General features: G+C 32.9%; 1 long non-coding RNA gene across 1 annotated transcript; it reads left to right on the forward strand.

The window, feature by feature from the left end:
* LOC143057682 (uncharacterized) lies at window positions 1–26804 on the forward strand. Its single transcript, XR_012972789.1, has 3 exons — window positions 1–65; window positions 8982–9205; window positions 26583–26804. It is a non-coding gene; the product is annotated as an uncharacterized LOC143057682 (long non-coding RNA).
* Window positions 26805–27794: the final 990 nt, after the last annotated feature.

Consider the following 27794-nt stretch of genomic DNA (forward strand, 5'->3'; position numbering starts at 1 on the left):
GGATTTATTTCCTGGTCGCCATTTTGAAAAGACTTGGAAAACTGGTTTTATTTCGAATTGAACAAGTAATTGAACATTTTATTATGTACTCATCAAATTTATTTTCACGGTGGGTATGGTTGTCCTGCGAGAGAATGTTCTGTGCTGGTGATTCGGTCCTGACGGGTGCTGGTGATCAATGAAAAAATGTAAACAAAGACGAAAATGATGATTTTTGACGTTTTCACTCATAAAAAATAGAAGAAAACAGTTGAGATTTTTCAATTTTGTTTCTTATGGGTTCATATGTAAAAAGTTGACCCTCTAAACTGTTTCAGTAAGCGTAACACAAAAATGCTCATTTTCAGAAAATCTCGAACTGAAAAAATAAAACAAAAATGCTCATAGAGTCCGCTTTCTATACCGCAATCCACACGACAAAACTATTTTGTGAAAAAAACATTGCAATTTATTAAAATTTAACATTTTTTCAATTTATTCATGTCCTGATACTGTGCTGGTGGGTCCTGTCATTGTGCTGGTGGGTCCTGATACGGTGCTGGTGATTTTGGATAAGAAGTTGCTCATATTTGAAACAAATGTTACAAAATCAATAAAATTGGGCAGATAATTATTGTCAATAGGATCTATGACTCCTATTTTAGCTCTTGTGCATCCATTTGGCTGTTTAATATGTGTTTTCAAATGATCGTTACTTGTATTACACAATTACATAACACATGAACAGGGCAACCTCTTTCGTCCAATATCAGATAACAATATATACTATCTGAAATAAAAATAGTTTTATTAAGATATTAAATGCCCCTTACATTGATGCTTCAACAATGATCAAAGCCCATGCTGCATAGACATGTTTGTTAGCGTCCGCATACCCCTCCCCACTTACTCCCCCCCCCCCCCCATTTCCTCCTTCATTGTTACAGTGGTGTAGCAACAGTACAATTTATCACAAAAATAATAACACAAAGACACACATTATTGAACAACAAATGCTCACAGGTACTATAAGCTAGTTCAAAGCCGCATTTTCAACTAATAGATAAACCATGTTCTCATATGCAAAAATCCCAATCGTGTCGATTAAAAAAGTCTCAAAACTTAAGTTCACATTTTAATGTTTGATTAAGCAGAATTTTAATTTAAAGTGTGCAGTGAATCTTGTGCTCACAATAATTATTGTCATAATTATGTTTACATAAGACTTATAAAGGAATTAAGAAGGTACCAAGAAATATTTTACAGTTCAATTTAATGATCATGAATGGAAGGAAATGGTACGGAAGTTTACATAGGACAAAAAGAAATTGATAGTATTTTTTGGCGAAAGACTTAAACGCTTCTTTGCATTATATAGTAAAACTCTTCTTTAAAAGCATGCAAAAAATAACTTTGAATGACTTGCTTGCTATGTTTGCTCCAAGGATATTTTCAAACAATAGGTAGGCGGAGATTCAATACATACTGGGATTTGATTGGACAAATACAAACTGACAGGAATTGAAGTTAATGTTTATTGTCCAAACAAATTCTAGTATAATAGTAAACATACTACTTACCTGTCGTTTACAACCATCCAAACAATCATAGCAAGCAATATAATCAAGGTTTGCTTTGCATGTATTTATAGAAGAGCTGTAAATTCTAAAAAAAATCTTGTCGTAGATGGTTAAATCCTCAACAAAATATCATTAACTTTGTTGGAACGAATAAAGGTTTTAAATCAAATTTTTATGGACTTTTTAGCTTCCACCCTGACAAGGCATGTTAGCTGTTCGTATGCTGTTGCACCTGACGCACTGAAACTTTCACATTTCCATCTTCTTTTCTGAAATATTTTACCCAGCTCATACTTGACAGGATTTTTATTCTAGTAAAATGTGTAACCAATGAATTGAACACAAGTTAAAAATTCCACAATACTATATAATTCATTTTATGTGTCAATTTGTTCGAAAAAAATCGAAAAGAAGAATGTTTTTTAATGTCATGGTTATCTGTCGCTATCTAGATATATGCTTAGCATTTATTTCAGATGACACGGACTCCTCACCCAGGTGACCCTGCTGCCTTTCATAACTTTATCAGTATACAATTATTTTAAAATAGATAACCAAAGGCTGCAACTCGTATTTTTGTATTTAAATGATTCGTTGTAACGAGAATATTTGTGGTGAATGGAAACTGTGAGGGTTAAAATCTTAAATTGCTTATAAATGTTGCTGGACCCAGTTTCGTTATCTGATCTGAATTTTCTAAAATGTGCAAGGTAGATAGACATTTTGATTTTTTTTACTCGGTAAGTTTGCCCCAATCGCTTGAACTTTTGCAATATTACAGCCAATTTCAATGAGTGTGTAGACAAAGGGATTACTTTGGTTATCTTGCTTGCTGAACAGAAAAGTCATTGTAAGTTATGTAAACTACCCTACTTTAAGAGTAGACTAGTCCTGTTTTTCTGTATTTTCTGTATACTCATACATAGACTTAGTTTAATGTTCCAGTTGACATCCTGATTTTTTACCAAACTAGGACAGAGGTTCATAAATTGAAAAGATAGTATTAAATTAAATAGAGGAAATTTTAACATTTGACCCCCAATTTTTGTCGAGCCTGAGACTAACAGCGAAAGGAGGCGAGATACTGGGTTCCGCGGAACCGTTTAGATATTTTTACAGAAGAAATTGCCTGTACCAAGTCAAGAAAATGACAGTTGTTATCCATTCCATGGTCTGTTTAAGCTTTAGATTTTGATTAGAGACTTTCCGTTTTGAGTTTTCCTCAGACATGTCAGAGTGCAGTATTTCTGTGATTTTACATTTTGCATATTTAAGACTATACAAAGTTTGGGATTCAAACGTTGACATAATTATTGGCTTTATGCAGAAATTTCCCCCTTTCAAAACATTTAATGTTATGACTCCTATTTTAGCTCTTGTGCATCCATTTGGCTGTTTAATATGTGTTTTCAAATGATCGTTACTTGTATTACACAATTACATAACACATGAACAGGGCAACCTCTTTCGTCCAATATCAGATAACAATATATACTATCTGAAATAAAAATAGTTTTATTAAGATATTAAATGCCCCTTACATTGATACTTCAACAATGATCAAAGCCCATGCTGCATAGACATGTTTGTTAGCGCTCCGCATACCCCTCCCCACTTACTCCCCCCCCCCCCATTTCCTCCTTCATTGTTACAGTGGTGTAGCAACAGTACAATTTATCACAAAAATAATAACACAAAGACACACATTATTGAACAACAAATGCTCACAGGTACTATAAGCTAGTTCAAAGCCGCATTTTCAACTAATAGATAAACCATGTTCTCATATGCAAAAATCCCAATCGTGTCGATTAAAAAAGTCTCAAAACTTAAGTTCACATTTTAATGTTTGATTAAGCAGAATTTTAATTTAAAGTGTGCAGTGAATCTTGTGCTCACAATAATTATTGTCATAATTATGTTTACATAAGACTTATAAAGGAATTAAGAAGGTACCAAGAAATATTTTACAGTTCAATTTAATGATCATGAATGGAAGGAAATGGTACGGAAGTTTACATAGGACAAAAAGAAATTGATAGTATTTTTTGGCGAAAGACTTAAACGCTTCTTTGCATTATATAGTAAAACTCTTCTTTAAAAGCATGCAAAAAATAACTTTGAATGACTTGCTTGCTATGTTTGCTCCAAGGATATTTTCAAACAATAGGTAGGCGGAGATTCAATACATACTGGGATTTGATTGGACAAATACAAACTGACAGGAATTGAAGTTAATGTTTATTGTCCAAACAAATTCTAGTATAATAGTAAACATACTACTTACCTGTCGTTTACAACCATCCAAACAATCATAGCAAGCAATATAATCAAGGTTTGCTTTGCATGTATTTATAGAAGAGCTGTAAATTCTAAAAAAAAATCTTGTCGTAGATGGTTAAATCCTCAACAAAATATCATTAACTTTGTTGGAACGAATAAAGGTTTTAAATCAAATTTTTATGGACTTTTTAGCTTCCACCCTGACAAGGCATGTTAGCTGTTCGTATGCTGTTGCACCTGACGCACTGAAACTTTCACATTTCCATCTTCTTTTCTGAAATATTTTACCCAGCTCATACTTGACAGGATTTTTATTCTAGTAAAATGTGTAACCAATGAATTGAACACAAGTTAAAAATTCCACAATACTATATAATTCATTTTATGTGTCAATTTGTTCGAAAAAAATCGAAAAGAAGAATGTTTTTTAATGTCATGGTTATCTGTCGCTATCTAGATATATGCTTAGCATTTATTTCAGATGACACGGACTCCTCACCCAGGTGACCCTGCCTTTCATAACTTTATCAGTATACAATTATTTTAAAATAGATAACCAAAGGCTGCAACTCGTATTTTTGTATTTAAATGATTCGTTGTAACGAGAATATTTGTGGTGAATGGAAACTGTGAGGGTCAAAATCTTAAATTGCTTATAAATGTTGCTGGACCCAGTTTCGTTATCTGATCTGAATTTTCTAAAATGTGCAAGGTAGATAGACATTTTGATTTTTTTTACTCGGTAAGTTTGCCCCAATCGCTTGAACTTTTGCAATATTACAGCCAATTTCAATGAGTGTGTAGACAAAGGGATTACTTTGGTTATCTTGCTTGCTGAACAGAAAAGTCATTGTAAGTTATGTAAACTACCCTACTTTAAGAGTAGACTAGTCCGACAAATGACACATCTTTCTGTCTGTAGGACCAAGCTACTTCGAAAGGAGGGTACTTTACCTTACCTAACAATGACCTCACGATTTAGCTAACAAGCTATTTTGGAATTTTGAAATGAAAAAGCTAAGAAATCTTAGTTTTGTTAGTGTGTACTAGGTTTTCGAAAAAAAATACCTGATAACCCTTCAGACAAAAAAAAATGTTGAAAATATCTTACAGATACAGCAAGTGATTCTTAATAGCTATAAGATACATTTTTCTTTTAAAATACAACTTTTAGATCTTACGGGAAACTATTCCAAGCTTAAAACTTTCACTGTAACCTCGCATTAACTTATCCCCCATCCCCCCCCCCCCCCCCCCGAAAAAAAACCCCAAAACAAGCAAACCCGCAATACTATTGTCATTCTTATAGTCAGCACTCAATTGTTCACAAACAAATGTGTTTAAAGCTGCTAAAGACATATGATTCAAACGCTCAGTAAGTCCTTTTTTCTATATTTTTGCTCTCCATTTTTATGCAAAACCTTTTACATTTTTATTTTATCGGTTATTGTTGAAGGTCGTACGATGACGTATGGTTGTTAACACATACTTTCTTTGGTTTCTTATGGAAATTTTTCCATTGACAACAAACATACCACATCATCTGCATTATATAAGTATTGTATAAATTACAACGTATTTTGGTAATCTTGCAAAATGATCGTAATCCCGAAAATCGTTAACATATTTTCTTATCTTAAAAGGGGCAAGAAGGGTTCCATCAACAGGCCAATAAATAAAATTACAGTTAATTTAAAAAAATAAATTAAAAAAATAGGTGTATTTTTTCTCTCATAATAACAGTAAACAGATTCACAACAATGTCAATTTCAAGAAAGCAGACCACAGTTAATTAATCAATAACAATGCAGCATCAATGATCTTGAATATATGCTTCTTTTAACTAAAATATAAAGGCACAGAACCAGGACATTGGAGCACAGTACCAGGACCGTTTTTCTTATCACCAGCACAGCGTCAGGACAATTCCGTTTAACGAACTTGTACGACTTTTGCAATATAATATTGTTGTAATATACTTTGCATAGTACTTATGACGCATCAGAGAAAAATTAAGCAACAAAACAGTCGTTTTATTGCCGTTCTGATACAATGTAAACAAACCCACCAGCACAGAATCAGGACCCACCAGCACCTGACAGGACCAAATCACCAGCACAGTACGTTCTCTCGCAGGACAACCATACCCACCGTGATTTTGGCATTAATAACAATGTTTTAAGAAAAAGTAGCAAGCCATTATATTGAAATGAAGCTACATAACCATTACTACTACGTTTTAAGGCAATATTACTACGTTGTTTGTAACACTTTTAACTGGTTTAACAGGGCGAGGCAGGCGGCTTTTAAGAGTTTCAATGCAATCAAATATATATGAACCGTTATTGTCTCGCCTTGACGGAGTCAAAAAGCGAAACATAGGTATACTGTTTCCGGAGTCGGTGGCGGCAGCGTCGTCAACAATGTATTAGTTTTTGATTCAGTCTAGTTTATGGGGAACCACTAGCTATATAGTGGTAGGCCAATGATATTTGATATGCAGTTGTATAAGTATTGGCATACCTCATTTCCATGGAGATTATCTGGCCTAGCCGACTCAGTCATAATCCATTGACTTTGGAACTTTTGTTTCGTTTACATGTATTAGTTTGTGATAAGGTCAGTTTACTGGGAACCACCAGTGGTAAGTCAATGATACTTGGTACAAGTTGAATAATCATTGGCATGTCTCGTTTTCATAGAGATTATTTTGCCACGCTACCAAAGTCATGGTCTCTTGACTTTGAATCTTTTGCTTAGCTTACATTGATTAGTTTGTGGTTAAGTCAGTTTACTGGGAACCACCAGTGGAAAGTCAATGATACTTGGTACAAGTTGAATAATCATTGGCATATCTCATTTTCATAGAGATTATTTTGCCACGCTCCCAAAGTCATGGTCTCTTGACTTTGAATCTTTTGCTTAGTTTACATTGATTAGTTTGTGTTTAAGTCAGTTTACTGGGAACCACTAGTGGTAGATCAATGATATTTGGTACAAGTTGAATAATCATTGGCCTATCTCATTTTCATAGAGATTATTTAGCCCCGCTCCCTTAGTCATGGTCTCTTGACTTTGAATCTTTTGCTTAGTTTACATTTATTAGTTTGTGATAAAGTAAGTTTCAGGTGAACCACTAATATAAAGTCAACGATTTTTGCTATGCAAATGTATTGTTTCATTTCCATTGAGATTACATAACCCCACACTGACCCTCATTATGGTTCATTGGCTTTGAAACTTTTACATAGTTTACAAGTTAATGTTTGTGTTTAGGTTTGTGTAAAGGAATTGACTTACGCAATTTAAGTGGTATTTAGTATGCAATTGTATTAACATTGGCACCTCTCATGTCAATGGAGATTGTTTAACCCTGTACCTTCAGTCATGGTTCATTGACTTCGAATATTTGGATAACTTGTATTGCTATTTTAATTTCAAAATTTGCATTATCAAATTAACAAACCGGCGAACCATATCTCTGTGTTAACAGTTTATTAAATGTTTTTCAAAATTTTGTATGTTTGTACTGTAGTAACAAAATAGAAATCAAGCTCAATATGGACGACGTTTGCTTTTACCGTTGATATATATTGGAAAATTGAAATGTATGCCGTTTTAAAACCGATAAATACTTTTATCAATTATTTTGGAATTATAATATGTTATAACTGTCATAGTAAAAACCCGTTTTCTGCCAAACAATCATTCCACATTTCAGCATGCTGCTTGTCGTGGTCTGACACAACACAATGGGTAATCAGTGGCTATATTTAAGATTATGTCGGCTCATATAATTACAAACTTTGAAAATCCGATACGGTACGATGCAATACGATATTAAAAAAATATCAAATGAGAACAAGACAGTCTACGAGGTCGATTCAAGGAAAATTTACAAAAATGCCTTCATGAACAAATAACGAGTTTGTTCAAATTTTTATTTGATAAATGACTGATAAAGTTGTAGAAAGCAAAAACTAAGATTAGAATAATGGTCAGATGTTTACTTTTTCAAAACAACACGTTCCCTCTTTATTATTTTTGATTTGTTTTTTTATTTGCAGTTGTCAAATATTTTTTACTTGGAGCTCAAATATTGTAGGTAAAAGTTAAGATTAATTTTGTATACTAATTATCTGTAGTTTTTTATGTTCGTGTCTCATATTTCAGTTACAAAATAACATTTGAACATTGATACAGTAACATTATTCAATTGAGATTTTAGCCAATAAATCGACCATTTGGCCAATGAGCTGTTGCCATGTTATTGGTTACCTACATTTTTGCTGATACTTAATGATAATTTCGATTATCTCTGCAACAAAATAATTGTTTGATTTGACAAAAACAAAACACTAATGGTACCCGCCGTTAAACGACATTGATTTAAGTAAGTCCTAGCCGTTGATAATCATTATACATTATAGAATTTTTCTTACCCTTAGTCATCACCAAATTCACAAACCTTCATTGAAGTCAATTCTCAAAATTTAAAAAGACTTATTCGAACGTTAAAAGAGTGTTTTCAACACATATCATTGCTCTTACAATGATGAAAAAAGCATCCATAGCATAACTGTATATTGTATTCGTTTACATCAATAAAACAGCACAATCAAAACATAATTGTTACCTTTATAGCAAAGTTGCTTTAAAAATATCTAATGTGGGTCAGGTAGGTAAGCATTTGGCAAGTTAAAACATTTTCTTTCATTTTATTGGATACAATCATATAGAACGAATTGGAGAGGATAACATATATGTCATTGTTTTTTCCCTTCATTTACGGATGACTGAAGGTGACTTCCTGAAGTCCACTTCAGTTAGCGTGCTGTCGACGATATTGGTTGTATGTTGCGGAACGAGAAATTCCAGGCATATCTTATATATATGATATTGTATTTAAAACACCTTCGTTTTTTTTTTTATTAAAGGCTAACACTATTTACTGCTAGTAATTATAACGGGTTTTCATCTATAAAATGAAAAGAAGATTTAGTTATAAGATATAGCAAGTCTTTTATGCTACTGTTTTTAATTTTTAACAGAATAGAAACCTAGAAGTAAAAACAAATCTGCTATCATGCCATAGAAACGTTGTATTCAAGTTTACCTATTATTTTCTGTATCTTTTAGAATGGCGTCAGCGTTACAAGTATTGTCAAGAGAGGAAATTAATTTCCTTAGAGTCGCCAATTTGTTGATAAGACATTCACCGAAGGCTGTTAGAATCTTGTTTGATAGGGAGTTTAACCCAAGTGGTTTGAAATCAGTGCTATCAAAGAACAGAAATAAACTAGATAAGTTGAAAAAGAAACATGTCATTACACAGACGCAGTGGAATTTATTATTTCCTTCAGGTAAACATGCTTACATGTATCTCATTAGCACACATACCACATCTTCTTATATCTTTGTTATACTCATTTAAATTCAAATTTCTTATATATTTTTTTTCTTAAAGAAGAAAAGCCGATTTAAAGTTAGAGTCCAAACATGAAATATAAAAAAAAATACGTTTGAGTAAAATACAATACCATAAACCAAAATAAAGGTGATGTATTAAAACACTTCATCCCTCAAGGCAAAACTAACACACATCGCGTATTTTTGCTCGATCCTTCATATTGATGATGAAATGTAGAAAGGCGACGAAATTATCCGGCTTATGGCAGATGGAACCTGTTGTTACGTCTAACAAAGGTATCTGTTAAAATACCACTTATTGGTTGATTTGAACCAGTTTATTCAATTTAGGAAGAAACTATCTTTTGAGGACACCATGATAAGAACTTTTAAAACAAATTAAAAGATTGTATCAATGTGTAATATATGATCCATATACAGTTATTAAAATCCAATGAAAGCCAAAAGCAGCTCATAGAAAATTGCATGCGTCAAAGACAAACTATCTCCCTGCACACATCTAATGAATTTGTGAGAACATAACCTTGAGCAATGCAAATTTTAAATATCGATAGAAACAACATTAAAAGATCTCATTGAAATTTTGAATTCATAGCCATTTAGAGTATCTTTAAGTTGACATGGAGTGTATCTTAATATTTCAACGGGATTTAAAACCAATATCGCTGTAAGTATTAGGATTTGTTGTCCGGACGTAATATATCGTCTGCAGAGATGGGTCCGATTACTTTCAATGTAATTGATTAAACTAGATATCATTGAGATGGGAGCCATCTCTGTGGGCCCCGCTGTCAATAACGTGGGGTAAATAAGTTGTATGGATAATCTGATATGAAGCATTATTTGAAGTTATTACATAGTCTCATGTGTGATTTTGATCTAAGATTTTAAGTTAAAACTGATAAATATTCTCATCTTACTTTCATAGTATAATAGTAATATGACTGCATGATGTGAACTCATTGTTTACTACTCTAAGGTGACTTCTGGATATATGGATTGATGTTTGAACAATATGTTTAAAGGTGCTGCCCAATTGATATTTGTCACATATTTTTAGAATTATGCCTTCAATATATTATGACCCACCAAGTATAAAGTATGAAATATTAATGGTTCTCGAGAGGTAGAGCGGACACAATTTGTTAAGAACAACGAACGGATGGACAGACCGACAGACTGATCTTAGACCTAGGATGCATACATTATGACACATTCTCTTGTGTTGGTTAATATATATGTTAAGTTGAAAATGTTTGTCAGGTATAAAGTATGAAATAATAACAGCTGCCATCTCAAAATATAATGTGGATCAAATTTGTTAGCGATGGACAGACCAACAGACAGACAGACCTTTGACCTAGGAAGTGGTACATACATCATGACACACCCTCTGGTGTTGGTTAAAATGGATGTCAAGTATAATATTTGAAATCATAACGGTTCTCAAGATATAGAGCGGACACAATCTTCACCACAGGACACAGGGTTGTCAACTGAAACCAAAGTTTTTTTGACGTTGACCTTTGACCTAGGAAGTTGAACATACATCATGACACGCCCTCTGGTGGTGGTTAAAATGTATGACAAGTATATACTTTGAAATCATAACGATTATCTAGATATGGAGCGGACACGATCTTCACCACAAAACACAGGATTGTCAACTCGAAACCAAAGTTTTTGACCTTGACCTTTGACCTAGGAAGTTGTACATACATCATGACACACCCTCTGGTGGTTGTTAAAATGGATGTCAAGTATAAACTTTGAAATCATAATGGTTATCTAGATATGGAGCGGACACGATCTTCACCACAGGACACGGGGTTGTCAACTGAAACCAAAGTTTTTGACCTTGACCTTTGACCTAGGAAGTTGTACATACAACATGACACACCCTCTGGTGTTGGTTAATAATCATGTTAAGTATTAAGTATGAAATCATAACGGTTCTCTAGATATGGAGCGGACACGAAAGTGTTACGGACGGACGGACGGACGGACGGACAGACTGATCACTATAGGGCGACCCGCCGTCGGCGGGGCCCTAATTAAAATTACTTTGTCATTTGTAAGATTAAATTAAATTAATAATAACATCATTTCTGAAAGTGTCTGATTAAATTAATGATTTCATTGGCAAAATAGTCATGATTACATCTGATTACAATGAATTTAAAAATATAACCATATTGAATTATGTGAATCACGTTTAATACAACAATAGCACTTTTTAGAAAGGATTTTGTTTTATATATATAAAAGGATAAATTCCTCTATTTAATAAAACACAAAAGTTCGCAAAATACATACATGAATATTGTGTCACTGGTCATTGATCTCTGAATTATTTAGACTTCAACTTAATATAGCTATAAAAAGAGTTAGCTCTTTGTCTTCTGACCTCTTCCAGACAATATATGTATTTCAATGTGCAGGTTATGGAAGTTAAAATATGGCTAAAATGAGGTTATCAGTTGAAAACTATGTAAAATTTCAATAGAATAGTTTAATCAAATTGTAAACAAAATACTAGTACTATAAATGAAAGCATTTATTTCCAGTCAAAGTACATACACAAATTTGCTTATTCTAAACAAGATATTTGTCCAACTTTTAATTTAGTTTGTGCTAGTTAGATATTTTTTCACATGTCTGAGTAATCTTTTATCATAGATATTGTCCTATAGCTAAACTCAATTATAAATTGCAATAAAAACAAACCTTAATTGGTTTCCTACCTGTCCATTCAAAGTAGACAAAAATCACAATATAAGAAAATATTATAATTCAGGGTTAAAGAAAAGTATAATATTACTTAAATATAACAGTTTTTATCAAATATACATATGAACATCTTTTAATTGTGATTAAATGTGCACTATCTGTTACTAAGACCAGAGACATAAAGTTGTATTAGTATATTGATGACTCTTCATAATTATTGTAACAGTTTATTTTTTTTACTAAAGTATACTAAGCAAATTAACATGCTATAACGTGAACCAAACTATTTTAACAAGTTGAATATTTATTGAATAAGAAAAACAAAAAAGGTTTATTGACCATAAACACAGTTCAAGATTTTTTTCATTGTAATCAGAAGGTAATCAAAAAGTAATCAGGATTACAGGGTATTTTGAAAAGTAATTGATTAAATTAAATTACATGTAATAAGATTTTTGGCTGATTAATGATTATAGTGATTACTTCATTAATTGTAATTGATTACAACTGATTAACGATTACAATTACAATTACCCCAAGTCTGATCGTCTGCAAGTGCATCTAAACTTCCAAACCAGACATGTGAAGCTATCAGACAATCAAACTAAAAATTGTATAGGTCATGGTAAAAAGAAATGTTATAATCTAACAATGCTACATATTTATATTTTTATCAAGAAAAACATAACAAACTTAATTAAATTGCCATTTAAAAAGTCAGAATGTTCAAACTCTTTTAGGTAATTTTTGAATAACAACAAAAAAGGTACTAATCAATTGGACATGCTTTGATACTATAACTAATTTTCATAAGATAACATTTTTGTTCGCTTTGGAGATTATATATATCTTCAAGTCATCGGAATTCAAATGGGGACTTACTGTGTACCACTTATTGCGGACCCGTTCCGTTTCTGTATTGTTATGAGTTACAATTTATGACTAAAGACCCATCGAAATAACATCCGATACAAAAATTAAACAATACTTTTAGATATTTGGATAATATATATAGGCTCTCAATAATGACGACTTCAGTATGATACTAAAGAAATTTATCCTGTTATACTAACTTTAAATAAAGTTAATACTAATAATGAACACTTCCCTTTCCTCGATCTTGATATCTATATCATTTATGATAGTAGTTATCAAAGGTACCAGGATTATAATTTAGTACGCCAGACGCGCGTTTCGTCTACATAAGACTAATCTTTGACGTTGAAGAGCATTGTGGATCCAAAATTCCAAAAAGTTGTGCCAAATACGGCTAAGGTAATCTATGCCTGGGATAAGAAAAGCCTTAGTTTTTCGAAAAAAACAAAGTTTTGTAAACAGGAAATTTATAAAAATGACCACATTATTGATATTCATGTCAACACCGAAATGTTGACTACTAGGCCGGTGATACCCTCAGGGACGAAACGTCCATCAGCAGTGGCATCGACCCAGTGGTATAAATAGTTATCAAAGGTACCAGGATTATAATTTAGTACGTCAGACGCGCGTTTCGTCTACATAAGACTCATCTGTGATGCTCATATCAAAATATTTATAAAGCCAAAATAGTACAAAGTTGAAGAGCATTGTGGATCCAAAATTCCAAGAAGTTGTGCCAAATACAGATAAAATAATCTATGCCTAGGATCAGAAAATCCTTAGTTTTTCGAAAAATTCAAAGTTTTGTAAACAGGAATTTTATAAAAATGACCACATTATTGATATTCATGTCAACACAAAGAGATGATTTTTCGTTTACCATCGTAAATTATTAATTTTTAGATTGTAACGCTCCCTTGTCACCATCTTATAGTGTTTATATATCTCAACATGTAAGAATAGCTCGTGTATGTAACAAGTATTAGATTTCAACAAGAGAAATTTGTGTATTACTAAAAAAATGTAACACCAGGGTTTTTGATACCACAAACTAGTCAAAACACTAAATTTTATAATCGATATAACAGTCGGGGCACTTAGCGAACTCCATAATATTATGGAATTGGCTAAATTTGACTGCTTTATGAAAAGCTATAATATTATGAGATTAAATAATATTTCCAGTAATATTATGTGTGTCCATAATTTTGAATATTATTGAATTTTATAATTATGCATGAAAAAATCAAATTTGATGTGTCCGAAAAACAATGTTTTGGGTACTGCTAACAAGTTCTGTAATTTATTAATCTTAAAATGCTATTTTTATGATCATCTATTGATTATATTCATTCGACAATCGTCGCCTTTCTCGCGTCATATTTAAAATGCTTCCGTCTTCAATGTCTTTTATCTAGAACAGTATTTTGTAGAAGGGAGACAAATCGTGTCGTCTTATAAGCCATCTTTTTCTTAAATGTATTATCGTTCCTTAAACAATGAATAAATCGTGTTTTAGAAAATAAATGTAGAAAATAAGTGTGTCAGTTGACCTCGTTATCAATACATTAGTTTTATCAAGGGGAAATGTTATAAAAAAAAAATAGTACACATTCTTCAGACGTCTTTATGAATTATAAATGACTATGTACACAATAGGTATAGAAACACATTACTTTCACGTGTTTATGTGTCTTGATTTGACGAAATTTAATTAATGGTCAGATCCACAAAAACTCATTACATGCAATTGTTATTGTTTCAAATTCAGTTTATGTTGCAGACCGTTTTAATGTTGCTTATGTGTATTTGTGTATATTGGTTAAGGTGGGTACATTATTTCGAATACACATGCATACAACGTATTTTTTCTGTCACCATCAAATTTGAAATGTTTTTTTTTCAATTCCTTTAAAATTAAAATTGTGTCTGTAAAAGAAAAGTCTCTTGTGTTGTCTTACATGTAAAACAAAAATGCATCTTAGAATAAAAATCGAGACATCAAGACAGAATTTTAAAAAAAAATCATAATCTATAAACATAGGCAGGTAGAAATTAGATATTCATTTTGATGTATTACCAATAAATATTTATTTTGACGTCGGTCAATATTTGATGATAGATACACCTGAGTATTTAAAACAGCACTATGACATGTATGATTGTTGTTTTCTTACATAACACGTTGCATATCAAAATTCAGTTATTGTCCATTTGACTTCTATTTATCTGCAGAAAAAAATTCTTAAAAAATTAAGATAACATATTGGTTCTTGAGAACCACAAAATTAATGTATATACAAGTATAAAAACAGCAGAAGAAATAAATTGTAAATATTAAACTATTTCAATGCGAAGCAAGGTCATGTAATACAATATTATTTAGTTCAGCAGTATGATTGATTGGTAAGAAACAGATGACATAATTTACGTTTGATATGAAAATTTATACACATTGCAGAATGAACTCGTTATATTAATGCCTAGTTGAAATTATATCACAACGTACTAATGGGAGTGCAACCTGTCAAAATAATCTTTTGGGAATAAAGATATAGTACTGTATGAAATGTGGATGATGACTTATGCATGACGACACTTATAATAGACTTTTATTTTTGTTTGTTAATATATATTAATAAAATCGAAAAAAATATTCTATTTCTATTTATCCAAATTTATTCGTTGACTTCTTTGCACATTATACTAGTCAAAACACGAAGTTTGTTAGTCAAAATATAATATAGAATAATATAAATAAATATATTAAATATTTATAATATAGAGATTTGAACACTCCAAACAAATATCAATCACTACGTGTTAATCGCAATTCATTGAATGGTAAATCAGTTGATTCAAACAATAAAATATAATATAAAAGCTACGAGAAATGTTGTATAAAGGTTTAAAAATTGTTCTTTTATCTCGGCTAATATTCTAAAACTATAACACCTGTATTCCTTAATTTCCGAATTAAGTAGTATTTTTTATTGAGAGTATTGACTTATTGCTCCGGATTCACAATAATATGTCCGAATAGGACGTCATGTCTAATTACATAAAATTGAGATCGAAATAGGGAATATATGTAAAAGAGACAACACTCCAGCCAGAGAGCAGACAACAGACTGACACTTTGTGAACTAGCAAGACTTGAATTCTGGTCAACATTTCAGACTAGTAAAAAAGCCGGGTTGATATGGTATTATCTTGTTTTGTCGTAAGGAAACTGTTTTTCTCCAATTTAAGTTTAAACGAGTGAATTCATATAAGATATATGACGTCCCATTGAATTGCTTTAAACTAATACAATAATAAATTACATATATGAATGTTACTACCTATTAAGTTTACAAAAATGTCGCGCTTACAAAATACTAAAACAATATAACCACTCTCTGTGAAAGATGGGCTACAGATTCCAGAGGGACAGTCAAACTTATAGATCGAAAATAAACTGACAAGGCTATGGCTAAAAAAGAAAAGACAAACATTCAAATAATAGAACCCAATACACAACACAGAAAGGTAAAACTGAGCAACACGAACCACAACGAAAACTGTGGATGATATCAGGTGCTCCGGAAGGGTATGCTGATCCTGATCCACATGTGGCACCCGTCGTGTTGCTCATGTTATTACAAACCCGGTAAATACTTTAATTCGGTATGTCATATACGTGCAAAGGAAAGGGGATTTTAGTTATGAAATAAGGAACATATCCGATATCATCTGTAAAACGGTTAATCCATAACTATCATTTATCATCTACAAAATACCACATTTAATAACCATACTCTATCGACACCATTCAAACTCTCGTTAATGGTCATCTTTGAAAAACTAAAGCTAATGATTGAAGAGTTTTGAAGAAGGCTTTTTTTCTTTGGTAAAGTGCTACTAGTTACATTACACCATAACGAATATTATGGTACACCATAATTTAAGATATATTATAAAAATCGATAATCTTATAAGATAGCATAATGTGTGGATAAATATTATGAAATCAAATAATTTTGGAAATGCTTATAATGCATCAAGATATTAAAAAATCGATCATATCGTGATAACGATTTTATTGGAATATGTTTCTGTTTCGGTAGACATGTCTATCATTTGGTGCTCTCATAAGATAAACACTGGCAATGTTTTGAATTTGATATAGGTAACAATTTATTTAAAAATAAACCATTTATCCGCCATTTCTTTTACTTTAAAAAAAAAATCATAACTTAAAAACAGGCAAAGGATACCCAGAGGACATAAAAACCTACAAGTCGAAAATAAACTGACTAAGCCATGGCTAAAAAAGAAAACAAAAAACCACTCTGAAAACAGTAAACATTACAGAAGAATAAAAAAACGTAGACAATTTCATCTAATATTTACAACATACCCAATTTAATAACCATACTCTATCGATGTACTCTTCGATTCTATTATATAAGTGCATTAATTTCAAAGCTGAGCAATGTACTGATTCGTTCATTCAAATAAAGCAGACAATATAAAAGTTTCGACACCATTCAAACTCTGGTTCATGGACATTTTTGAAAAACTTAAGCTTATGATCGAAGAGATTTGAAGAAGGCTTATTCTCTTTTGTAAAGTGCTACCCAAAGTATTTTTTCGTGAAAGCAGCATACCATCCGTATATACATTAGACATCCGTTCTGTCCGGACATCTTTTTTTTCATCCGTTAGGCGTCCGTTCGTGCTATCCGGTAAGGTGTGACCGAATCTCGAACGGACGCCTAACGAATGAAAATAAAAGTTGTTCGTTGACAGAATTGTTATCCGTTGGGAGTCCGTTGATGTACTGACCGAATACAACGGACGTGTAACGGATGCCTTACGGACACATACCGGATATGCAAAGTACGAGAAACGGAAACGTACCGGACAGAACGGATGTCGAACGTACATCCAACGGAAGAGTACGGCATAAAACGCACACCTAACGGAAGCGTACCGGATAAAACGGATGAACAATATATACGGAAAAATAAAAGGCAACAATAATAATACATGTACATCGCATAAATATTCAAAATGTTTAGGTGTAACTGTTTTTGGTTTATTTTTCAAATTACCGCATAAGGTCAGTGTCTGAAATAAAAGCTGCTTGATTGTGAAGAATCCCCCTTACTCTAAGGTTGATTATGAATAATAAGAATTCATGAACCTTAAGAAATCTGACATACCAATAATTGGCATTTCTGACGCAAAAATTTCAATTGGCATATATCCGTTTCAGATCCGTTGATCATCCGTTTTATCCGTTATACGTCCGGTAGAAGTCCGTTTCTCATTCGTGCAACATCCGTTTTATCCGTTATACGTCCGGTTGAAGTCCGTTGGTGAGTTTATCATCCAGACCACCAACGGATGTATAACGGACACGTAACGTATACAAAACGGACGCCTAACGGACGTTCAACGGACATTGTATCCGTTGGACGTCCGTTCAACGTTTTGAATATGCTCAAATGTTTCCACCGGACAGAACGGACGTCGACGGATAAAACGTACGCTTAACGGACATGCAACGGATATGGACGGTCGTCTTACGAATAAGAACGGACGTCTAACGGACATGAACGGATTGAAAAATGGCTTTCCGTTAGGCGTCCGTTCGAGCTATCCGGTAAGATGTGACCGAGGCTTTTCTAGTATCCTTATTTGCAACACACTATAAAACACGATTTTACATTTCTAGCGATAGACTTTACATCTACAGCGCTTGAATTTACATCTTCAGTGCTACACTTTATACGGATTTGGCTATACTTTTTGGACCTTTTGTATTATAGCTCTTCGTCTTTTTTATAAGCATTGGATTTCAAATATTTTGGCCACGAGCATCACTGAAGAGACATGTATTGTCGAATTGCGCATCTGGTGCAAGAAAATTGATACCGTTAATTTTATTACTACCACTGGGTCGATGCCTCTGCTGATGGACTATTAGTCCCCGAGGGTATCACAAGCTTAATAACCAGTACTTCGGTACTGGCATGAAAAAACGGATTTTTTATGTGTTATTAAAATTTGCTATTACAAAATGATAGAAATTGTTATAAATTAAGGAATGTATCTCCCTCATGCAAAGCTCTGATTCCTTTCACGGATTTGGCTATACTTTTTAAACCTTTTGGATTATAGCTCTTCATCTTTTTTATAAGCTTTGGATTTCAAATATTTTGGCCACGAGCATCACTGAAGAGACATGTATTGTCGAAATGCGCATCTGGTGCAAGAAAATTGATACCGTTAATTTTATTATATCTTCAGCGCTAGACTTTACATCTTCAGCGCTGGACTTTACATATCCAGCGCTTGACTTTACATCTCCAGCGCTAGACTTTATATCTCCAGCGCTTGACTTTACATCTAGATCTCCAGCGCTTAACTTTACATCTCCAGCGCTTGATTTTACATCTTCAGCGCTAGACTTTACATCCCCAGTGCTTGATTTTACATCTCCAGCGCTTGACTTTACATCTTGAGCGCTAGACTTTGCATATCTCTAGCGCTAGATATTACACATCTTCAGCGCTAGACTTTACATCCCCAGCGCTAGACTTTACATCTACAGCGCTTGACTTTACATATCTAGCGCTAGACTTTAGATCTCCAGCGCTTGACTTTACATCTCCAGCGCTGGAGTAACATTTCCAGCGCTTGACTTTACATCTCCAGCGCTATACTTTATATCTCCAGCGCTTGACTTTACATCTAGATCTCCAGCGCTTAAATTAATCTCCAGCGCTTGATAGTACATCTTCAGCGCTAGACTTTACATCTCCTGCGCTTGATTTTACATCTGCAGCGCTTGACTTTACATCTCCAGCGCTAGACTTTGCATATCTCCAGCGCTAGATTTTACACATCTCCAGTGCTAGACTTTACATCCCCAGCGCTAGACTTTACATCTTCCGCGCTTGACTTTACATATTCAGCGCTAGACTTTAGATCTCCAGCGTTAGACATTACATCTTCAGCGCTGGACTTTACATCTCTAACGCTAGACTTTATATCTCCAGCGCTAGACTTTACACATCTTCAGCGCAGGACTTTAAAAGACACTTTATAATCTGTGTGAGACCAACAGGGCTTAGTACTTTAGAGCCTCTAGTTATTTATTATAAAGAAATCGCATTTATAGGCGCACCTGTATTCTGGTTGATATTCGCATGTGTTACGGAGAATATATCTCCCAATTGAAACTATATTCCGCGCTTGTATGACAGTTATGAATATTTTTATATTTTTCTCATAGTATTTGTTATATGATATATTTTATAACAATTGCATTAGGATTTTTTGTAATTTCACATTTAAATTTGCAAAAGTATCATCTCCTCTAAAGCAGTGACATCGAATGTTTACTTATAACTAATTTTTTTATCCAATATTTACAACATTTATTATAATTTCACAACATAGTTTTCGCTGTAATAAAAGCGAACTGTTTACGTCTGCAACATTAGACAGAAAACTTCACACTAAGTTAACCTGATTCCCAGAGATGAATCCACCAGCTGCATTTGCAGACGACTATTATTTGAACTCTTAATGACTAGACTGACCTACTGAAGGTGTCATAACATTTAGGAATCCCGTTAAGATTAACGTTCAACTTTCTACACTGTAATAAACTATTTAAAAAATACTGTTATTTTTAAACGAAATTGTAACTTTGTTTCAACATAATGCATATTGTACTGCAAAATAACGATTAGATTAATCTAACTTGCAAAATTATAAGTAAAACTATAAAAACGAGTTCTACTCTACTTAAATTCAATCATACTCCTTAAAACTATTCAATTGTTTTTCAATAATTTAAAACTACTTAAGTTAAGATATCTAATCGGGTCCTACAAAAAAGCGTCGGGAGCGCCCGGATGAATAAAAAGCGCCCGGGAAAAAAATTAGCGTCCGGGGAAAATATATAGAGATGAATGTTTCAATTTTAACAGTAATATATGAATACTATTTCGAAAAGATAATAATGGATCGCAGCTTATGCTGAAGATTTATAAATCGTTAAACACCGACAGATACGCTTCTCAAATTTCCCAGATAAATATTAATGTTATAAAATTAAAAGAATTGCACATTATTTAAGAACGGCAAAAGAAATTGAACAAGTGTTCACCATGCAGTTGCGAATATTAGACCTCGGACACTGATTTTTTTTAAACTGACCAAATATACGTTATGATCGAGGACAATATCGTTCATGATTCTTCTATATACTTATATTTACCAACTTATATACAATTTTTAAATCTAAAATGTAAAAGTGCAACAACACTATCTACACACTTCAGATTTATCATCGTAAATATCCCCATTTATACGGGTGAAACACGCAATGTTTTTTTTTCATTCAGGAAATCACTTATTCTCCCGGGCCTTTTTTTCTTCCTCGGGCGCTTTTTCTTTTCTCGGGCGCTCTCGGGCGTTCCCAAGTGCTTTTTAGTAGGACAGATCTTATCGTATTATTTATTTATCGTAGGACATCTAGAAAAAAATCTGTCCTTTCGGATAAGTAGTTTTATACATATCAGCCCAAAGTTATCCTAGTAACGTGTCGAGTAACGAGTAGCAGCACAAAAACAATTAAATGGTGGTGTCAAACTGTCAAATCCAATGTATCTGTGTTTTCCCCAAAAATGTTTTTATACGGAGCACTCAGGGGAGGACTAGATAACTTCTTTAACACCGAAAAATATATTAGAAAAAAAAATGAATAAATGATATGTTTTAGAAATTGTAATCACAATGACTGACATGCTTGAAATCCTAAAATGGATGCGCAGTTGCTTATTATTTTTTCTTTCTTCAATTTTACCCCACCCCTTTTTTTTAAGAAATGATTATATTTCATAGATTAGACTACATCTATATTCTTTGGTAAAATATATGGTTCTTTAACTCCTAACATTGGTAGAGCCTTCAAACACCAAACACTGGATCAGTGCATTTAGTCTGTTATGATTATGACAGAAGACATGCAAAGAAATGACTAATGTCCAGTGCATTATAGGATTTACATTTTTCCTTTTGGTCAATCATCATCATATGTGTGCCATTTGTTTTCTTAATTTCTTTATCAGCTATTGACTTGGTATCTTCTTATCAAATAATGTGTGTGAAATTTAAATCTCATTTAGATATACATGTTAGTTTCTTACCCTTTCTACTTAAAAAAAGCCATTTGCCAATGTAATAAAAAGAATAACTAATCAAAGAATTCAAATAGGCTGCGCGCATTAGCAAATTCATGTGTTGTTCGGTCACTCGTTAAATATTTTTCTTTTTGGATTCTTCGATAATTTATTCTATAAAACTCATTTTAATTTCAATTGTACGTACACGTACTTATGTATATATGTTTGTTAACTGGAAAATATTTCTCGGTCTTAAAATCAATTATACGTCGTATACTTTTCTATGTTAAACTTATATAGTTAGGCACTTTTGTTGTATGTTTATATCATTCGTTTTTTTTTAGACATTTGTTTCTTCCATTAGTTCACTGTTGTAGCCTAAACATATATTCAAAAGGCTAAGTCTAAGAAATCAAGTTAAGCCCCATCATGAGTTGAAACATCAATATATATAGTCTTAGATCTCTACTTTTTATATTTTGTTGTAAGAGAAAAAAGTAAAATCACAAAAATACTGAACTCAGAGGAAAATCAATTCGGAAAGTCCATAATCACATGGCAAAATCAAATAACAAAACGCATCAAAAACGAATGGTCAAGAACTGTCATATTCCTGACTTGGTACAGGCATTTTCAAATGTAGAAAATGGTGGATTGAACCTGGTTTTATAGCTAGCTAAACCTCTCACTTGTATGACAGTCGCATCAAATTCCATTATATAGTCACCGATGCGATGTATAAATACTCTGTCACGTCCAGTCTATGTTTTAGTTAGTTTTTTTTCTGTTTGTATCGATCTGATGAGATAAGCCATTTTCAACTGGCTTCTATAGTTTGTTCATATGTTAGAAGGTTGAGCGCTCACAAACATGTTTAAACCCGCCACATTATGTATGCGCCTGTCTTTTGTATAGAACCTGCAATTTAGTGGTTGTAATGGTTCATGTCATTAATTTTTGTTTTTCCCATTGATTTGTGAATTATGCCGTTATTTTTCTCAATTCAATTGTTTCACTTTTTATTTATGTCGTGGCCTTTCATAATCGACTTTAAGGTATCGGCTTTTGTCATTGTTGAAGGTCGTACCGTTACCTCTTATTGCTAACATCTACTTAATATGAACTTTGGTGGAAAGTTGTCTCATTGGCAATCATACAACATCGCCTTATATTTATAATCTTAGGAAAGGTATAGGAAATAGTAAGGAAATTGGAAACATATATGCACGCCATTTAATAAATTCATGCTAGTGCTTTATTGCAGAAAATAACATGCAAAACATTAAACGTTTGAAGTTGTAAATTGTGTTAAAGGTGTCAGACCACCAATTAAAAATCCCTATCTGTTCAACCAAATTTTGCAATTCTCACAGCTTTCTAAATATTTTACCTTAAGTTTAACTTCAAGGAAACCAGGTATATCCTGAATTGTACATGTATCACCTTTCTACGTGCCAATTTTCAACCAATGTTTAAAGTCTTGTAACAAATTTCTGATCTTGAAAAGACAGGTACTACCAAAATAACTCCCGGTTTTCTGGAAATCTTAAATTAGTGTACTATGTAGCGCATTGATCCTGAATTTTTAATGCAAACTCATAGACAAGTGAATTTTGGCTCACAATGGTCTAAATATATTTCCCTTTCACCAAAAGTTTCATTTCTGTAAATGTGTTGGTTAGTTTAGGTAAACAATGACATCAAAAGCACTATTTTGTGTCAGAGTAGGACTACTTTTACGTTCTAAATTGGAGGGAGTAATTGGTGGTCTGACACATAAAGCTTGCGGAAGAATATCTCAAAAACGTTTTACGACACTCCCGGTAAGGACCGGTAACTTTGTATTTTTTTGCGGGAAAATATGAATGGCTTCTCATATCTAATCTTTCAGAAAAATCGATTTCTTACAAAAGAGTGTCCACCATGCACTTACACTGCACTATTAAAGGCATAGTAGAATATATTGATATACAAATGGATGAAATATAAAAAAAGAAGATGTGCATGGTATGATTGTCAATGAGACAACTATCCACAAAAGACGAAAATGACACAAACATTAACAACTATAGGTCACCGTAAGGCCTTCAACAATGAGGAAAGCCCATACCGCGTAGTCAGCTATAAAAGGCCCCGATAAAACAATGTAAAACAATTCAAACGAGAAAACTAACGGCCTTATTTATGTTAAAAAAATGAACGAAAAACAAATTTGTAACACTTGAACAAACGACAACCACTGAATTACAGGCTCCTGACTTGGGACAGGAATATACATAAATAATGTGAAAATTATATATACAGCCCTTGGATGGTGTAAACTTTCCAAAAAAAAATGTATAGTGTACTGGTGTAATGGTGTAAGGTGTATGGTGTTGTGGTGTATGGTGTAAGGGGAATGGTGTAATGGTGTTTGAGGAATATTGTGATTGTGTAACTTGCGATCGGGAATGGTGTGAATGATGGTGTAAGACTTCTCATTGGTTGAAACGAATTTCTTTTTTTTTTTAATTTTTTCGAATTGTAAACATAAACAATAATAATAATCTTAATATTTGAAATTTAATTGCATTATGGGTAATTTCGGATCGTGTAGATAGAATGGGGAATGGTGCATGGTGTAATGTGTAAGGTGTATGGTGCAAAGGTGTAACGTGTATGGTGTAATGGTACAAGGTGTATGGTGTAATGCTGTATGGTGTATGGTGTAATGGTGTATGGTGTTAGTGGGAAGTTTACACCATCCAAGGACTGTACATGTAACTGTTAGATTAATAATAAAATAACAACAAACCAGTGCATACTCTGTGACGTTTATTATATTAGTATAATAGTCCCAGGTATGCTGATTTGTATCTCAACAATATCATAGTTATTACGGTGCGGTTGAATTTCCTGTCATTTATTCATCATCCGCGCAAGAACTTGTCTCAGAAAAAAAATATACTCTGTACATTAAACTCAGTTTCAGGTATAGCAAATGAACAGAGGTGTGATCTTTTTCTGTGACATCTGCTTTTGACCATCCACAAGAACTTGAGTCATCCGATGTTCAGTACTTCAGTACTTTGATTAAGTTGGAAGTTTCCTATTCAAAATCGATTCATGAATGTTTTTGGTGAAAATAAGATTTTTGAAATATCAATTATTGCAACAACAGAAATCGCGTATTTGTCTTCAATAGTTTTAATAAGAACATAACACTTTGTAAATATAGGACCAATTGGCCTATTATTTTCCTTATTACAGTGTATCCAATTTAATGGTATACATTGCTTTGTATTGTTTCTTGTGTTCTTCCGGAACCATTCATGAACTATTTGCCACTGGAGTCCAATCAAATCGTTTCCTTTGTTGACTAGTATATATAAATCGATTGAAGCTTGTTTATGTCAAGTGACTAATTATAAGGACATCATTCGTAAATATAATTCAACATGCAGACATCTTATACGTTCAGGTATTTCACATCCATATTTTTTATGGTAATATTCTTTACAAAGCACAACAATGTCGACATTCACCTCAAACGCTAACAAAATCTTCAAACAGACTTATTAAGAAGAGATATAGTTACGATACTGTTCTCAGGTCATTAAATATTGCATATTTTGGCTTTTCTATTGATTAATATATAGGCTCTTTGCATCGGAAATAGATACATTTATTCTAAAACAAGTTGTTGGCATGATAGGGTTATGTTATTCTCATATATTGATGAAGGTATTATACTAAACCCCTAACGGGAGGGATTGTGCTTGATATTCATATGATGAAGACATAATCTTTCATTCAGTTTAATTGAGGTCCGGATCTGGCATGTCAGTAACTGCTAGTAGTCCTTTGTTAATTTATGAATCATTGTAATGTAATTCAAATTAGTTTCTTTTGTTACCTTTTTTTCACATCAGACTCGAACTTCTTTTTAACTGAGTTTTACTGTGCGTATTGTTATATGTATATTCAATTTGACTAGATGTATAGGGAGCGGGTTGAGATCTCAAAAACATGTTTAACACCGCCGCATTTTTGCGCCTGGCCCAAGTCAGGAGTGTCTGACCTTTGTTAATCTTTCATGATTTATAAATTTAGTTTATTGTGTATATTTTAGAGCTGAAGGATGACCTCTATTATCACTGAACTAGTATACATTTTTGTTTAGGGGACAGCTGAAGCAGGCCTCCGGATGCGGGAGGTTTTCGCTGCATTCAAGACCTATTGGTTGCCTTCAGCAGTTGTCTGCTCTTTGATCGGGTTCTTTTCTGCTCTTTGGCCGAGTTGTTGTTTGCTCTTTGGTCGGGTTGTTGTCTTCTTGACATATTCCACATTCCCATTCTCAATTGTATATAACATTAAATACCTCTATAACATCACTACAAACACGACCTGCTGAACTCGAGACGACTTCGCTACAACGAGGCCATCGAGATTATCAATCAAATGTGAAAAGCCCAACACATAGACTATTGATCGCAATTTTATGTCTATTAAAGTTTGTTTTCGTTTTTATCAGGTTCTGTTCCAGACTCCAGTAATTTTGACCTAACATTGATGGTTTGTCTTCTTCGAAACCTGACAAAAATAACCATTCAGGACAAGCTACCACAACCATCTGACTTGAGTGAAGGAGCGGCTGTATCTAGAATAAAGTTTTACAGGAATCAAATTGCTCATTCTGACTCTGGCGCCATGTCTGACTCAGAATTTAGTAAAACCTTTGACGAAGTTTCTATGGTAAGAGGAAATCAAAAGTTAACGTACATTTACAATCTCGTGTTGCAAAGTGTTGAGTATTTTATGTTGTGTTTTGTGTACTATTATTTGTTTTTGGTCTTTTTCAATTTTTTTGCCATCAGTTTATTTTCGATTTATGACTTCGTCCTTATCTTACAAGGTAACCTCTGGGTTGTTGTATTTATTACATATTCCCCAATTTCCATTCTCAATTTTATTTAAGACAACTTTAGTTCGCAAAACGGTTACCTTCAAAACAGGCATTATCGTTCCCCTTTATCAGCTTGAAAAGGCCACCGTTGTAAAAAAAACAACTGAAAAGTGAAAACTAGTATTTTTGTATATGCATTAATTTAGTTGAAATTGAAACTTCATTGTGACATTAAATTTTTACGCCGTTATTTCTCATCTTATGCATTAAAATGGCTACTTCTTAAAAATAAATTTAAATTAAATCCACGAATAGTCGGTATTCTAATCTTTTAGTTTTATAAACACCACAACCTTATGATAAGACTACGATTTTCCGTTTGTATCTTAATTTCCTCTGTTATAGTCAATCAACATACCTCAGTGTATTGTTATAATGAAATAATCGATTGAATGTTGATAGTGTACACATTTCTTTTAATTTATTTTATGCAATTGTGTTTAATATTCACTGGGTAAAGCTGATAACCGTAACTGCATTCACGGTCATCCCAAGATGTCGGATGAAAAATTAGGTCAGTTTCTGTATTGTCTGTTAAAGTGTTTCTATATCATTATATACCTATATGGAGTTATTTTCTTTCAGAACGACAGGTCATTCTTTTTTCAGAATCACCCCGGACGATACCATGTTTCAATGAAATATGCTCAAAGGCATAAAATAATGACCTGTGTGAGGTCATTATTTTCCTTGATAAAAATGCAAATTATGATTTACTTCAATTTATCTATTACAAAGTAATGAAAAACAATAAGATATCAAGTCGACGACATGGGTATC

The sequence above is a fragment of the Mytilus galloprovincialis genome, chromosome 13 (genome assembly GCF_965363235.1).
Source record: "Mytilus galloprovincialis chromosome 13, xbMytGall1.hap1.1, whole genome shotgun sequence".
Classification (NCBI taxonomy): domain Eukaryota; kingdom Metazoa; phylum Mollusca; class Bivalvia; order Mytilida; family Mytilidae; genus Mytilus; species Mytilus galloprovincialis.